This window comes from Sminthopsis crassicaudata, chromosome 4 (genome assembly GCF_048593235.1).
Source record: "Sminthopsis crassicaudata isolate SCR6 chromosome 4, ASM4859323v1, whole genome shotgun sequence".
NCBI lineage: Eukaryota > Metazoa > Chordata > Mammalia > Dasyuromorphia > Dasyuridae > Sminthopsis > Sminthopsis crassicaudata.
The window spans coordinates 190,803,441-190,819,218 of record NC_133620.1 but is presented as its reverse complement, the minus strand read 5'-3'; positions in this window follow the sequence as shown (position 1 = coordinate 190,819,218).

Genomic DNA, 15,778 nt, shown 5'->3' with positions numbered 1-15,778 from the left:
CATTTGTAAGACTATCAATTTGATTTTCCTCTTTCTTTTTTTTGATCAAATTTACCAAAGGTTTATCTATTTTATTGGCTTTTTCATAAAACCAACTCTTGGTTTTATTTATTAATTCAATAGTTTTTTTACTTTCAATATTATTGATTTCTCCTTTTAATTTTTGTATTTCAAGTTTAATTTTTGGTTGGGGGTTTTTAATTTGGTCTTTTTCTAGCCTTTTAAGTTGTAAGCCCAATTCGTTAATCTTCTCTTTCTCTATTTTCTTCAGATAAGCCTCTAAAGATATAAAATTTCCCCTTATTACTGCTTTAGCTGCATCCCAAAGATTTTGATATGATGTCTCATCATTGTCATTATCTTGGGTGAAATTGTTAATTGTTTCTATAATTTGCTCTTTCACCCAGTCATTCTTTAAGATGAGATTATTCAGTTGCCAATTACTTTTTGGTCTATTTACCCCTAACTTTTTACTGAATGTAGCTTTTATTGCATTGTGATCTGAGAAGAAGCCATTTATTATTTCTGCCTTCCTACATTTAATTTTGAGATCTTTATGTCCTAATATATGGTCAATTTTTGTATAGGATCCATGAACTGCTGAGAAGAAAGTATATTCCTTTCTATTGCCATTCAGTTTTCTCCAAAGGTCTATCATACCTAGTTTTTCTAATGTTCTATTTACTTTTTTAATTTCTTTCTTGTTTGATTTGTGGTTTGATTTGTCTAAATCTGAGAGTGCAAGGTTGAGATCTCCCACTATTATAGTTTTACTGTCTATTTCTTCTTGCAGTTCTCTTAACTTTTCCTTTAGAAAGTTAGATGCTATACCACTTGGTGCATATATGTTTAGTATCGATATGGCTTTATTATTTATGCTACCTTTCAGCAGGATATAGTTGCCTTCCTTATCTTTTTTAACGAGATCTACTTCTGCTTTTGCTTGATCTGAGATAAGGATAGCTACCCCTGCTTTTTTGGCTTTACCTGAAGCATAATAGGCTCTGTTCCAACCTTTTACCTTTACTCTGTATGTATCTCCCTGCTTTAAGTGTGTTTCCTGTAGACAACATATTGTAGGGTTCTGCTTTTTGATCCAATCTGCTATCCGTCTCCGTTTGATGGGATCGTTCAACCCATTTACATTTACAGTTAAAATTACTAATTCTGTATTTCCTGCCATCGTATTATTCCCCAGATTATGCTTTTTCCCTTGACCCCCCTGATCCCCCTCCCCTATATTTAATTTACAGACCCCCCTTGTGACGCGCAACCCTCCCTCTTTTTTTTTTTTTTTTAGGATCCCTCCCCCCTCCCTCCAAGTCCCTTCACTTATTCTCCTTTTCCTTTTCCCTTTTCCTCTCCCCCCTTTTAATGAGGTGAGAGAAAATTCTCTAAAAAACAAATATGTTAATTATTTACTCTTTGAGCCTCTCCTGATGAGAGTAAGATTCACACAATGATTCTCCCCCTCACTAAGTTCCCTCAGATATGGTGTATTTTCTATGCCTCTTCCTGGTATGTAGTTTCCCTCTTTTTATCATTCCTTCCCCTTTTTCTGAACCGACCTCCTTCCCTTTACTACACCCCCCTTTTATTCTTTTATATCAGTAAAATCAAATTATCCTTGAGTACTTTTTATATACCCACAACAGAGTTACAGTTCTCAAGGGTTCTGTGTACCTTTTTCTGTTTCTCTTCAGTCTTGTGGATGTAGATCAAATTTTTTGTTTAAGTCTGGTTTTTTTCTTAGAAACATATAGAATTCCTCTGTTTCATTGAATGACCATCTTCTTCCATGGAAAAAGATGCTAAACTTAGCTGGGTAGTTCCTTCGTGGTTGCAGTCCTTGATCTTTTGCCTTACGGAATATCAGGTTCCAGGCCCTTCTATCTTTTAATGTGGAGGCAGCCAGATCTTGGGTGACCCTTATTGTGGCACCTTGGTATTTAAATTGTTTTTTTCTAGCTGCTTGCAGGATTTTCTCCTTTGTGTGGTAATTCTGCAGCTTAGCCACAATATTCCGTGTTGTTCTTTTTTTAGGGTCTATTTAAGAAGGAGTTCGATGAATTCTTTCCACATCTACTTTCCCTTCTGTTTCTATTATCTCTGGACAGTTCTCTTTGATAATTTCCTGTAAAATAGAATCTAGGCTCTTTTTTTGGTCATAGTTTTCTGGAAGTCCAATAATCCACAGATTATCTCTCCTAGATCTATTTTCCAGGTCTATAGATTTTCCCAGTAAGTATTTGACGTTGTTTTCCAGCTTCTCATTTTTTTTGTTTTGTATGACTGATTCTTGGGTTCTCTGTGAATCATTCATTTCTATTTGTTCCATCCTGACTTTTAAGGAGTTATTTTCTTCTTTCACAGTTTTTAGTTCTTTTTGTAAATGCCCAATTTCGTTTTTAAATGAATTATTTTGCTCTATTGAATTTTTTTCCATTTCCCTAATTTTTTTTTTGAGAATTATTTTCTTTTTCCAATTCAGAAATTCTATTTTCTTGAGACTTTTTTATCTTTTCCAATTCAGAAATCCTACTTTCCTGTGTTTTTTTAACCTTTTCTAATTCATAAATTTTGTTTCCCTGCATCTCCTGTGAATTCTTTATTTTTTCCAACTCCAATTTCAGTACGTTGTTATTCTCTATCATAGCTTCCCTTTCCTTTCCCCAATTTTCTTCAATCTCCTTTAATTTTTTAAGAGTTTCTTCTAGGAGAGAGTTATGTGATGGGGGGCAGGAATCATTCCCCTTTAGGTTGTTATCTGCTGTCTCTCTGCTGTTAACTTCCTCGGGGTTGGATACCCGCTCTTTCTCTGTGTAGAAGGAATCTATAGTTTTTCTGGCTTTTTTGCTCATACTTAAAAAAAATCTTTTGGGGTCTGTCCCTGGGGTAGGAAGTTATTTATTTACTTCTTTACCAGCTTCCTCCCAGACTGGATGGATGCAGCGGCCCCTGCGCCTGAGCTAAGATAGAGCTCTGGGAGAGAGTTCCCCACCCCCTCCCTGGAAGTGCCTCAGAGGTGACTAGCACTGCTGTGCCCCAAGGGCGCTGTGTTTTAGAGGCTTCCCTGAGATTTGAGACTGAACAGTAAAGGCAGCACAAAGCCTAGTCTATGTGTCCGGGTGGGGAGTGGATGTCTGCAGCAGGTGACGTGAAAAGCCCCTGTGCTCAAACTGGAAGTGTCTGCCAGAAACCGCGGTCCCTAGTTCAAAGGTTCCGCTTCTCTGGGACTTCCTGGAGCTGAGTTCCACTCCCTCCAGCTAAGCTAGGCAGTGTGTGTTGCCCTGGGCCATATCCGCCCACTTGTCAATCTCTTAACTTTTCTCAGGTGGTAGCTGAGGCCACGCCCCCTGGTGCCCAGATCTGCTGAGTCACCTCCAGGATCCGGGGAAAATCTAATCTGAGTTTTAAAATATTTTGGCTTTCTCTTCTGAACTGCTAAATAATTAGCAGAGAAGAGCTAATGGCCTGTGCCAGATTCCTTTACCTCAGTGGCTTCTCTGATCTCAGAGCCCTTCCCAGCGCAATGGGCGCAGTGTGCCACTACCCCCCCCCCGTCTGTGCTGGTCTCTCTTCTTCCTCCCCTGGGAACTGACCTTCTCTGTTGAAACTCCAGATTCTCTTCAGCTGGTAAGTCGTGCTTCCAGTCCTTGTGGTATCTGTCAGTCCTGGGCTAATTCTGAGACTTAATTTATCTAATTGGTTGCGAGGGAGTGAGGACGTTCACTGAGTAGTGTGTTTCTTCTCCGCCTGAGGCTAGCATTTCTAATACAATGTTGAATAGTAATGGTGATAGTGGGCAACTTTGTTTCACTCCTGATCTTACTGGGAAAAGTTCCAGTTTTTCTCCATTACATATTATGCTTACTGGCAGTCTTAAATATATGCTCCTGACTATTTTAAGGAATAGTCCATTTATTCCTATACTGTCAAACATTTTTAGTAGGAATGGATGTTGGGTTTTATCAAATGCTTTTTCTGCATCTATTGAGATGATCATATGGTTTTTGTTCATTTGATTATTAATATGGTCAATTATACTAATAGTTTTCCTAATATTAAACTGGCCCTGCATTCCTAGGATAAATATGACTTGATCATAGTGTATTATCCTGGGCATGATTTTCTGAAATCTTTTTGCTAATATCTTATTTAAGATTTTATATCAATATTCATTATGGAGATTGGTCTATAGTTTTCTTTCTCAGTTTTCAATCTACTTGGTTTTGATATCAGTACCATGTCTGTGTCATACAAGGAATATGGTAGGACTCCTTCATCCCCTATTTGTTCAAATACTTTATATAACATTGGGGCTAATAGTTCTTTAAATATTTGGTAGAATAAAAATGTAAATGCATCTGGTCCTGGGGAGTTGATTAATAGCTTGTTCTATTTTTTTTTCTGAAATGGTACTATTTAAGCAGTTTACCTCCTCCTTTGTTAATCTAGGAAGCCTATATTTTTGGAGGTAGTCATCCATTTCATTGGCGTAAAGTTGGGCAAAATAACTCATTATTTCTCTGATTTCCTCTTCATTGGTAGAAAGGTCCCCCTTTTCATTTTTAAGACTAACAATTTGATTTTCCTCTTAACTTTTTCTGATCAGATTTACCAAAGATTTATCTATTTTATTGGCTTTTTCATAAAAACAACTCTTGGTTTTATTTATTAATTCAATAGGTTTTTACTTTCAATATTATTGATTTCTCCTTTTAATTTTAGAATTTCAAGTTAAGTTTTAGGTGAGGGGTTTTTAATTTGGTCTTTTTCTAGCTTTTTAAGTTGCAGACCCAATATATTAATCTTCTCTTTCTCTATTTTATTCAAATAAACCTCTAAAGGTATAAAATTTCTCCTTATTACCTCTTTAGCTACATCACACAAATTGTGTCATGGTGTCTCATCATTGAAATTATTTTGGGTGAAATTATTAGTTGTTTCTATAATTTGCTGTTTCACCCAGTCATTCTTTAAGATGAGATTATTTAGTTTCAAATTACTTTTTGGTCTATTTACCCCTAACTTTTTATTGAATGTAGATTTTATTGTATTGGGATCTGAGAAGAAGTCATTTACTATTTCTGCCTTCTTGCATTTAATTTTGAGATCTTTATATGGTCCCAATATATGGTCCATTTTTATAAGTGTTTCATTAACTGCTGAGAAGAAAGTATTCTCCTCTCTATCTTCATTCAGTTTTCTCCAAAGGTCTATCATACCCAGTTTTTCTAATGTTCTATTTACCTCTTTAATTTCTTTCTTATTTGTTTTGTGGTTTGGTTTATCTAATTCTGACAGTGCAAAGTTGAGATCACCCACTATTATAGTTTTGCTGTCTATTTCTTCTTGCAACTCTCTTAACTACTCCTTTAGGAAGTTAGATGCTATAGCACTTGGTGCATATACATTTAGTATCGATATGGCTTCATTGTCTATGCTACCTTTTAGCAGGATATAGTTTCCTTCCTTATCTATTTTAATTAGATCAATTTCTCCTTTTGCTTGATTTGAGATAAGGATGGCTATCCCTGCTTTTTTGGTTTTACCTGAAGCATAATAAATTCTGCTTCAACCTTTTACCTTTACTCTGTATGTATCTCCCTGCTTCAAGTGTGTTTCCTGTAAGCAACATATTGTAGGGTTCTGACTTTTTATCCAGTCTGCTATCCACCTGCACTTGATGGGAGAGTTCATCCCATTCACATTTACAGTTAAAATTACTAATTCTGTTTTTTCTGCCACATATTATCCCCTGATTCTGCTTTTTTTTCCCTTGTCCCACCTGAAACCCTTCCCCTATATTTAATTTATGGACCCCACTTGTGACACACAGCCCTACTTTTTTAGTATCCCTCTCCCCTCCTTTTAAATCCCTTCCCCTTTCTTCTACCCTTCCCTTATTCCCCTTTTCGTTCTTCCTTTTCTTCTCCTCGCTTATAATGAATTGAGAGAGAATTCTATGAAAAACAAATATATCAATTATTTATTCTTTGAGCCTACTCTGATGAGAGTAACATTAACACAATGTTTCTCCCCCTCTCTAAATTCCCTCAGATGTGGTAGATTTTCTATGCCTCTTCCTTGGATGCAGTTTCCCTCCTTTTTTCTCTCCTTTCCATTTTTCTGATTCTGATTCTATCCCCTTCCCTTTATTACTTCCCTTTTTATGTTATATCAGTAAAATCAAATAATCCATGTGGACTTTCTGTATATCCACAATAGAGATACAGTTCTCAAGAGTTCTTTTACCTTTTTCTGCTTCTCTTCAGTCTTGTGGATGTAGATCATTTTTTTTTTTTATTTGTCTGTTTGTTTTTTTTTCTTAGAAACAAATGGAATTCCTCTTTTTCATTAAATGACCATCTTCTTCCATGGAAGAAAATGCTAAACTTAGCTGGGTAGTTTATCCTTGGTTGCAGTCCTTGTTCTTTTGCCTTTCAGAATATCAGGTTCCAGACCCTTTGATCCTTTAAACTGGGGCAGCCGGTTCTTGCATGACCCTTATTGTGGCACCTTGATATTTGGATGTTTTTTCCTGGTTGCTTGCAATATTTTTTCCTTAGTTAGTTGGTTCTGCAGCTTAGCCACTATCTTCCGTGGAGTTCTTTTTTTTACTGTCTTTTTCAGAAATGCCTATTTTCCCTTCTGTTTCTATTATCTCTTGACATTTCTCTTTGATGATTTCCTGTAAAATAGAATCTAGGCTTTCTTTTTCATCAGGAAGTCTAATGATCCTCAATTTATCTCTCCTAGATCTATTTTCCAGTTTTACAGATTTTCCCAGTAAATATCTGATGTTATTCTCCAGCTTTTCCTTTTTTTTTTTTGTTTTGTTTTGTTTTGTTTTGTTTTGTTTGACTTATTATTGGTTTCTCAGTGAATCATTCATTTCTATTTGTTCAGTCCTGATTTATAATGAGTTATTTTCTTCATCCACATTTTTTAGTTCTTTTTGTATATGTCCAATTGAGTTTTTAAATGAATTATTTGCTCCGTTGAATGTTTTTCTATTTCACTATTTTTTTTGTGTGTGAGTTATTTTCTTTTTCCAAATCACAAATCCTACTTTCTTGGGAATTTTCTATCTTTTCCAATTCAGAAATCCTACATTCCTGTGATTTTTAAACTTTTTCTAATTCACAAATTTTGTTTCCCTGCACCTCCTGTGAATTCTTTATCTTTTCCAACTCAAATTTCAGGACGTTTTTATTCTCTATCATAGCTTCTCTTTCCTTTCCCCATTTTTCTTTAAACTCTACTAACTTTTTAATAGTCTCTTCTAAGCGAGAGTTATGTGATGGGGGGCAGGTATCATTCCCCTTTAGGGTGTTATCTGGAGACTCTCTGCTTTTAGTCTCCTCGGGGTTGGATAATCTCTCCTTCTCTGTATAGACAGTGCCAATCGTTCTTGTCAGCTTCTTACTCATTGTTAACACTCTGTGGGGGGGGGGGTCTGCCCTTGGGTAAGAAATTTATTTATCAGCTTCCTCCCAGACTGGGGAGAGGATGCAGCAATCCTGTGCTTGGGCTAAGAGAGAGATCTTGGAGAGAGTTTCCCTCCCCCCTCCCCGGAAATGTGGGGTGCACTGTAAGGAGTGCCCAGTGAAGAACCCTGCTGTGTGGCCTAGCGACTATCCTAAGGTTTAAGGCTGAACAGTTAAAGCATCACAAAACCCACCAAAAGCCTCCCATGGGGCTGTGGATATTAGCAGCTGACGTGAAAAGCCCCTGCACTCAAAACAGAAGTGTATTCCCAGAAACCACGGTTCCTGCTGCAGAGGTTCCTTTGTTCTAGGAGTTCCATTGCTCTGGGAGTTCTGCTGCTGCTAGAATTCCACTGCCTCAGACTGAGCCCCGCTGTTCCAGTTCTCAATTACCCCAAGGAGAAGCGCTGGGCAGCAGAAGGTGGCTGCACAGCCGTGCCGAGATTGGTGTTAGACCACTTCCAGATTTGGGTGGATCTAGGATCAGGCTTTATTTTTTAAAGTGGCTTTATTTCTCTTCTGATCTGCTGTTTTATAAGCAGAGTAGAGCTCTCAGCCTTTGCCAGATTCCTCTATCTCAGTGGCTTCTCTGATCCCAGAGTTCTCCCCAGCCTGATCAGCACAGTGTGTTTGCACCTAACCTTGTCTGTACTGGCCTTTTTTTTTTTTTTTTTCCCTCTCCTCAGAAACGACCTTTTCTGTTGAAATTCCAGATTCTCTTCAGCTGGTAAGCTGTGCTTCTAATCCTTGTAGTTTTTATCAGTCCAGCATTATTTTTGAGGCTGATTTAACTAGTTGGTATTGAGGGAAGAAGGGAGCTTACAAATTCACGTGTATCTTCTCTGCCATCTTGGCTCCGCCCCCTATAAACTTATTATAGAAGAGATAAGCAACCATACTTTGAACACTGGTATACTAAACTGACAGATTTATTATCAATTTTGAATAATGCTTAAATAAAAGTTAAATGATATTAAGTAAAAGGAAGATAAGGAATACCAGCATGTCACAGAATGGGTGGGGGAGGGAGGATTTTCAAAGACATTCTTTTTTTACTGAAATGTGTCCAAGGGAAAACTATAGTCATCATGGAGGAAAACAATAGTCACTGTTTACTTAAAATCTTTGTTGGTTATTCATTATTTCTGAATCTGCATAAATCATTGAATATAAATAGCAGCAAACAAAACAATTGCTATTTTATTTGTTTCAAATATGTGTTTCATTGGTAGAATTATAATTGACAGAATGTTTTATTGGAACAACAAAAATGTTTTAGCCCCCTCATTATTTTGGGGGTGATTATTTGGTGCTACTAGTTTTTCTAGATATCCATACTTAATAATTTTTGTGAGATTTAAAGCAATTTTATTTTGGAATCTTTACTTCTTTGAGCTAACTCGCAACATTCTTTTTGTAATCTTTATAGTTATCACTTTAAAGATAGATTTCCTTTGTATGTATTTTAATAGAGTAGTTCCATGTTTCTAATTCTCCTAGTCCATTGCTACTTATTAATCTTGTTGGTGAGCTATTGTTAACTAGATATTCTTTCTTTTCTTCAATCATTTCTACTCCTTTCAATATCTGTTCCGTTCATGCATAGCCATTCTGTCAGATTTCCTATAAATTGTGTATGGTAGGTACATGTATTGTTCTAGTGTTCACCTCCTTGATCTCCTGGATTGCCTGGATGCAAATAATATTCAGATATCCACGGAAATCTCTTGCTCACAATATAGAAACAGCTTTTTTTTTTCTTTTTTTTATGGTCATACATTTCTTAGATGACATACTTTACTTATCCCACAAAATTCTTTATCCATACTGTGCTCTGTGATGACACTGTCTGTCTCACTGGCAATATTCTTCATTCACCTTTGAATAATCTTCCTTTTCAATTTGTCTGGGAATTATAGCTAGTTTTTCTATGATTCACAATCATACAGCCTTAGTGGGAAAACATTACTGCTTTTAATTTTTTTTTTTTTTTTTTTTTTTTTTTTTAAGGACAAGTTTAGGATCATTAAAAGTTTCCTAAAATCAATCTAGCGTACATTCTTTCTTCTTTTCAATGGCTACTGGTACAACTCATTATCCTTTTGCAATTTCAGTACAAATGTACTGGCAAACCACTTCTGTGAGTTTTTTATCTGATTGTACAGTGTAATATAGACCAACATTGACAAACAATGGTCTGGGTCATGTTGAATATTTTGTTTTGTTTTGCATCAAGTTTTAAAGTTTTAATGTGCTTAAAAATGTAAAACAATTCTAGGTGTTCTATAAATATAGGTGGAGGGCTGCATTTATACCTCAGGTTGCAGTTTGGTGACTCCTCCTACCCTTCATCTACTTTGTAATTATGGATCCCATTAAGAATGTCTTTTATAATTAATTTATGTGTTATCTAAGCCCATTGTAAGATATTTGCAATTACCATGTAGAAAAATGAAGTAAGAATGAAGTCACAAATTCTTCCATACTATGAAGATTCTTTAGACTCTGAAAGTCAATTGTGGCTCAATAAATGACATTGCAAGACTTACTTAAAGCTTTCATCATTGATTCAGCAAATAAGCAGATTTTTCTTCAAATAAAGAATGGTAAGACTATTTGGATGTTTGATTTGATGCACCCAGATTTAATTTAGTAGTAAAGTAAAAATTTGATCATGACATAAAATGGATATGCTCTCTGACTTAAGAAATCCTAAGAACACACAAATTCATAATTTCTTATTTTCTCTTTTTCATTAAAGCTTTTTATTTTGAAAACATACACATAGATAATTTTCAGTGTTCACTGTTACACAACGTTGTGTTCTAATTTTTTTCTTCTTTCATTCTTCTCTACCCTCTTCATTAGATGGCAATTAATCCAATATATGTTAAACATATTCAATTTGTCTATATGCATTTTCACAATTATCATACTTGCACAAGAAAAATCAGATCAAAAAGGAAAAAGAAAAGGAGAAAGAAAACAAATGCAAACAAATTACAAAAAAGTGAAAATAATATATTGTGATGCACACTCAGGCCCTACAGTCCTCTCTCTGAGTGCAGATGGCTCTCTATATCATAGGACCATTAGAACTGACCTGAATCACATTGCTGTTAAAAAGAACCATGTCTGTCAGAATTGATCATTATATAATCTTGCCATAGCTGTACTCAGTCCTGGATCTATTCACTTCACTTTGCATCAGTTCATATAAGTCACTCCAGGCTTCTCTGAAATCATTATGTTGATCATTTCTTGTAGAACAATAATATTCCATAATATTGATATACTGTAACTTACTCAGGAACTCTCCAATTAATGAGCATCCATTCAGTTTCCATTTCATTGCTATTACAGAAAGTGCTGCTACAAACATTTTCTACATGTAGGTCTTTTTTCCTTTCATATTATCTCATTGGGTTAGAAGCCCAGTAGAGACAAATACTAGCTATCAAAATGTATGCACAGTTTAATAGACTTTGGGGCATAGCTCCATATTGTTCTCTGGAATGGTTGGAACAGTTTACAACTCCACCAACAATGTATTAGTGTCCCAGTTTTCTTACATCCCCTCCAACATTCATTTAGCTTTTCCTGTCATCATAGAAAGTTTGAGAGGTGAGAAATGATACCTCATAATTATCATAATTTGCATTTCTGTGATCAATAGTTATTTAGAAACAAATTCATACTTTCAAGCCAATAATGAATGATTTTTCATATCCAGAGATGATTCTTAACTTTAAAAAAATATCTACACAAACATACCTTTAAATTTCTAAGTTGTCTAAGGAATATTTAAGACCTATTTCTTGAAAGCCTTAAATAAGTCAAAAAGTATTTTGTATTTCATTTTTAGGTTCTTAGCAATAGTTTCATTAGTGTTGGTTAATCCCCAATATGGAAATACCCTTGAACTAATGCAGGTTAGAAATTATTCATGGGTTCTGATTTTAGAGATTTACCTTTGTCACTGAGGCAATAGAAAAGTCATTTGTCTAGGGTTGCATGGCTATGTTATGTGACAGAGGCAGATTCCAAGGTCACTGTTTGTTTGTAAAAAATTGCTAAGTGTGGACACATTTAATGAAAATGTGAGGCATGTGAATAATAGATGTGAAGTAATCATGGTACTTCAACAGAACTCCAAATTGAATCTAACTCCAAAGTTACAAGAACTCTTTGGTCTTTTCTGATACATTGTATCCATAAATCCACAAATAGTGGTTATATACAGTCCTAAAAGGTGATAAAATGTCACTTACACAGAAGAATTGTAAGGAACTAAAATGTCCAGATAGATAGGATACACCAAAAAAATGAAACCATTTGGAATAGATTTTTTAAATCAATAATTTCAAAAATTCTTTGAAATTTCCTTAATGAAAGACAATATGACACAGTGGATAAAGAGCTGGCCTTGTGATTAGGAATCAAAATATCAACAAAAATTTCCCAAATACCTAAAATATTACAGGCAGAATCTTGAGCACTCCAGATAAAGAAAAGCAAAAACACAAAAACATCCCTTATCTTCAATATATATATATATATATATATATATATATATATATATGCCAATGGGAGACAACATTCAAATAAATAAATTGTCTCTCTTTCACAATGAAGAAAGAATATACAGTAAAAAAAATGATCAAGAGGTACTCCCAAAAGATCAGGAAAAGATGAGAAATAAGAAAAGGCCATTTTATTTAATAATTAAGTGGTTTCCGAAAGAGCCAAGATGTCTGAACAAGTAGTAAATTACTATGACACTTCCATAATCCCCTCAAAAAAAAAAACCACATAAAATAGCATCCCAGGACAAATTCTGAAACATTAAAAGCAGGAAGCCAAAATCAGGATTAAATAAGATTTACAATCTGAAGCATTCAAGATTTGAGGTCATGAAATGTGACATTCTAAAAGGCAAAAGAACTAAAACTACAAACAAGAATCACTTAGTTGGCAAAATTAAGCATAATATATTGGGGAAAATGATCATTCAATGAACCACAAGGATTTTAAGCTTTCATGAGGAAAACAAAACAAAACAAAACAAAAGAAAAGAAAAGAAAACAAACAAACAAAAACAGAACCAAATCAAAAATTTGACCTTCAGTATCAAGATCCAAGAGAAGCATAAACAAGTAAAAGGAGAAAAGTAAGCATAAGAGATTCAATAAAGATAGTTTAAAAGTATAAGCTAAAGTATTCCTGTATGAAAAGATGATACTTGAAATCTTTAAACATTGTATCACTAAGTACAGCAGGAAGAAATATACATTGGCAGAGGAAAAAGTATAACGTGAATTTAAGGGAATGATGTAAAAAATTAAGGGATAAGAAGTAGGGGTACATTGATTGCAGAAGGAAAGAAGAGTGAAATGCAGTAAATTATTTTATATGAAAAGTTGCAAATGACCTACTACAGTGGAGATGACTATAGGAGAATGGGTAATGGATATCACTTGAATCTTACATCAATATTGGCTCAAAAAGGGAATACTATAGTTTTTAAAGAGAATCAATTATGAAATTATTTAATATTTATGATATGGGATTTATAATTGTTTTCATTTTGTTTCAGAAATCTAAATTTGAATGATGAGAATACATTGAAATTGAGGGTCAAACTGTATTTTTTAAATTGCAGTTTACTGTATAGTTCAATATGCCATTTAGATTTCTTCTCTAATGATTTTTAACTGACAATTAAGAGACAATAATTTTATATTAACAAATTTTTTTGATCCTACCATTCTTTTCATCATCAATATTCAAATTCAAGTGTTTCTCATTTGCCAACCCTGTACTATTCACTATTTCAGACACTGTTGAGATGAAGACAAAAAGAAACACCTTTGGCATCAGGAAACATACATGTTATCAGTGAGGCTATCCATGTAAATAAAGTATTATAAAACTATGAATAAATTTAAAGATATAGTGAGGGGAAGCACTAACTAGGACAATCTAGATGGGGAATTTTGACATGATGCTGTAGATCTACAATGATGAAATTAAAATTTTAGACAAATAAAAATTTCGTTGCCTCAAAAAATCAAATATCACATTGTGAGTATCAGTAGGCTATATATACCACATTATCAATAATGCTTTGTACAAGAGATTATGTAAAATGTGTTATTCAAGAAATAAATGACAGGGAAAAGAGAAAGAGAAAATAGAGAAAAAGATCATTTCTTAAGAATCTATATGTAGGGGCAGCTAGGTGGTGCAGTGGATAGAGCACCAGCCCTGAATTCAGGAGGACCAAAGTTCAAATCTGATCTCAGACACTTAACACTTCCTAGCTGTGTGACCCTGGGCAAGTCACTTGACTCCACCCTCAGGGGGAAAAAAAGAGTCTATATGTATCAGATACTTTGTTAAGCCATGGGCTTAAAAAGAATTGTGAAGCATCATATTTTAAAGGAGCAAATAAAGCAATAATTACTAAGCACATTTTATTTCTCATAGTAATATTAAATATTATAGCTTAATTTATTATAGCTTATTTTTCTAGTTTAAAAAAGTTATTCCTAAAACAAGAGGTGACATTATTTTTTTTTTTTTGGCCCAACAGGTAGGCTTTTAAAATATTGATTCAGGATGTTCCAAGTACAATGTTTTGTAGACTGATGAAGATGATGATAATAGAGATAGTGGAGATAATAATGATGAGGTGATGTTCATCCTTTATGATTAGAAAAAATCTCAACTTTTTTTTTTTTTGGTAACATAAAACAGCAAGTTGAAAAATGAAAATGTTCAATGAATTGGTCAAAGTGTAGATTGTCTTCATGCCCACACTGAGGCTATTGTGTGATTTTAGCCTTGACCAGTCTGCTTTTTCCTTTTTCATTGAGACTAGTTGATTTCAAGCCCATTAAGACAGCTGCACTCATTTGACTTCATTTCCTTTCATCACAGCTTCCATTCTTGCTCTCAAATGGACTTGGGACTTCTGCTGATTGACAAATGCAGCTGCTGTTGTTGATTTTGTATTTAGTAGCCCAAGCTGCCCCTGAAGGATCTTAGGCTGCTGTATTTAATTTCAGACCAGTTAAATAAATCTTGGAAATAATTTAGCTAAATCCAATTTTAGATATTATAAGTTTGAATACCCAAGAAGATAGATAGGGAAAAGTGAAGGCCATATACGGAGGCAGAAGTTAGAGATTTAAATTTGATAGTCATTTCCATAAGAGGTCAAAAGTATCAAGGAAGAGGGAGTAGTCAGCAGGTTTAAATATTGCAGAGGTCAAATGGGATTGGCACAAGAAAAAAAGCCTTTAGACTTGACAATTCAGTAGTTACTATATTCTTTTCAATATATAATATAGAAATAGAATGTAGATTATAAGAAACTGAAGAGCAAACAAATGGAGAAAGTATAGGGACAAGAATAAGTATATACAGTTACCTCTAGAAGTTTGACATTGAAAGAGAAGAAATGGGATGACAATTACAGGGGTTTGGTAGTCAGAAATTTTTTTTGACCCTAAAGAAGACCTGATTGTGTTTGAAGTCAGAAGTCAAGAATGCAAGAGAAAGTCAAGAAAGTCAAAGATAGAGGGAAAGGACACACATACATTTATATATATACATACATACATATATATATATATATATATATACATATATATGTATATATATACATATATATAAACTATGTACATATATATATATATAATTGTATACATACCTATATAAGCATACATATGTTCTTTTATTATTCAAAATTATGCATAATACAAAAAGTATAATTTATATTGAATGTAAAGTAACACTAAAAATTTGAAACATTCAACAGTAAAGAAACCATTAAATAAAGCATGATACATTAATACAATAGAATATGGTCCTTTTATGTGTGTGTTTATATGTATGTATGTGTTTCTGCACTTGTGTGACTGTATGCCCTTCTTTGTTTACTTCCTTGTCATGATAAAGGCAAACTTACACAGCTCAATAAAACCATGAGCTATGCCATTTAGAGTCATAGTAGAGAGTTCTGATAAAAAGATGATTTACTCAAAAAGAAAATGTCAATCCATTCCAATATCTTTGCCAAAAAATTCTCATGGGCAGTATTAAAGTGATAAAAGAGATGAAACTGAAAAATGAGCTCCTTTGTTCAAAAGGTGTCCAACAAACTACAAGGGAAAAACAAAGGACAAAAAGAAGTAACTCCATGATTAAATAAGTGGCTGAGGTAAAGCCAAAAAGAATCATTTCTGAAGATGATTACAAAAGAAAAGTCTTATCTTATA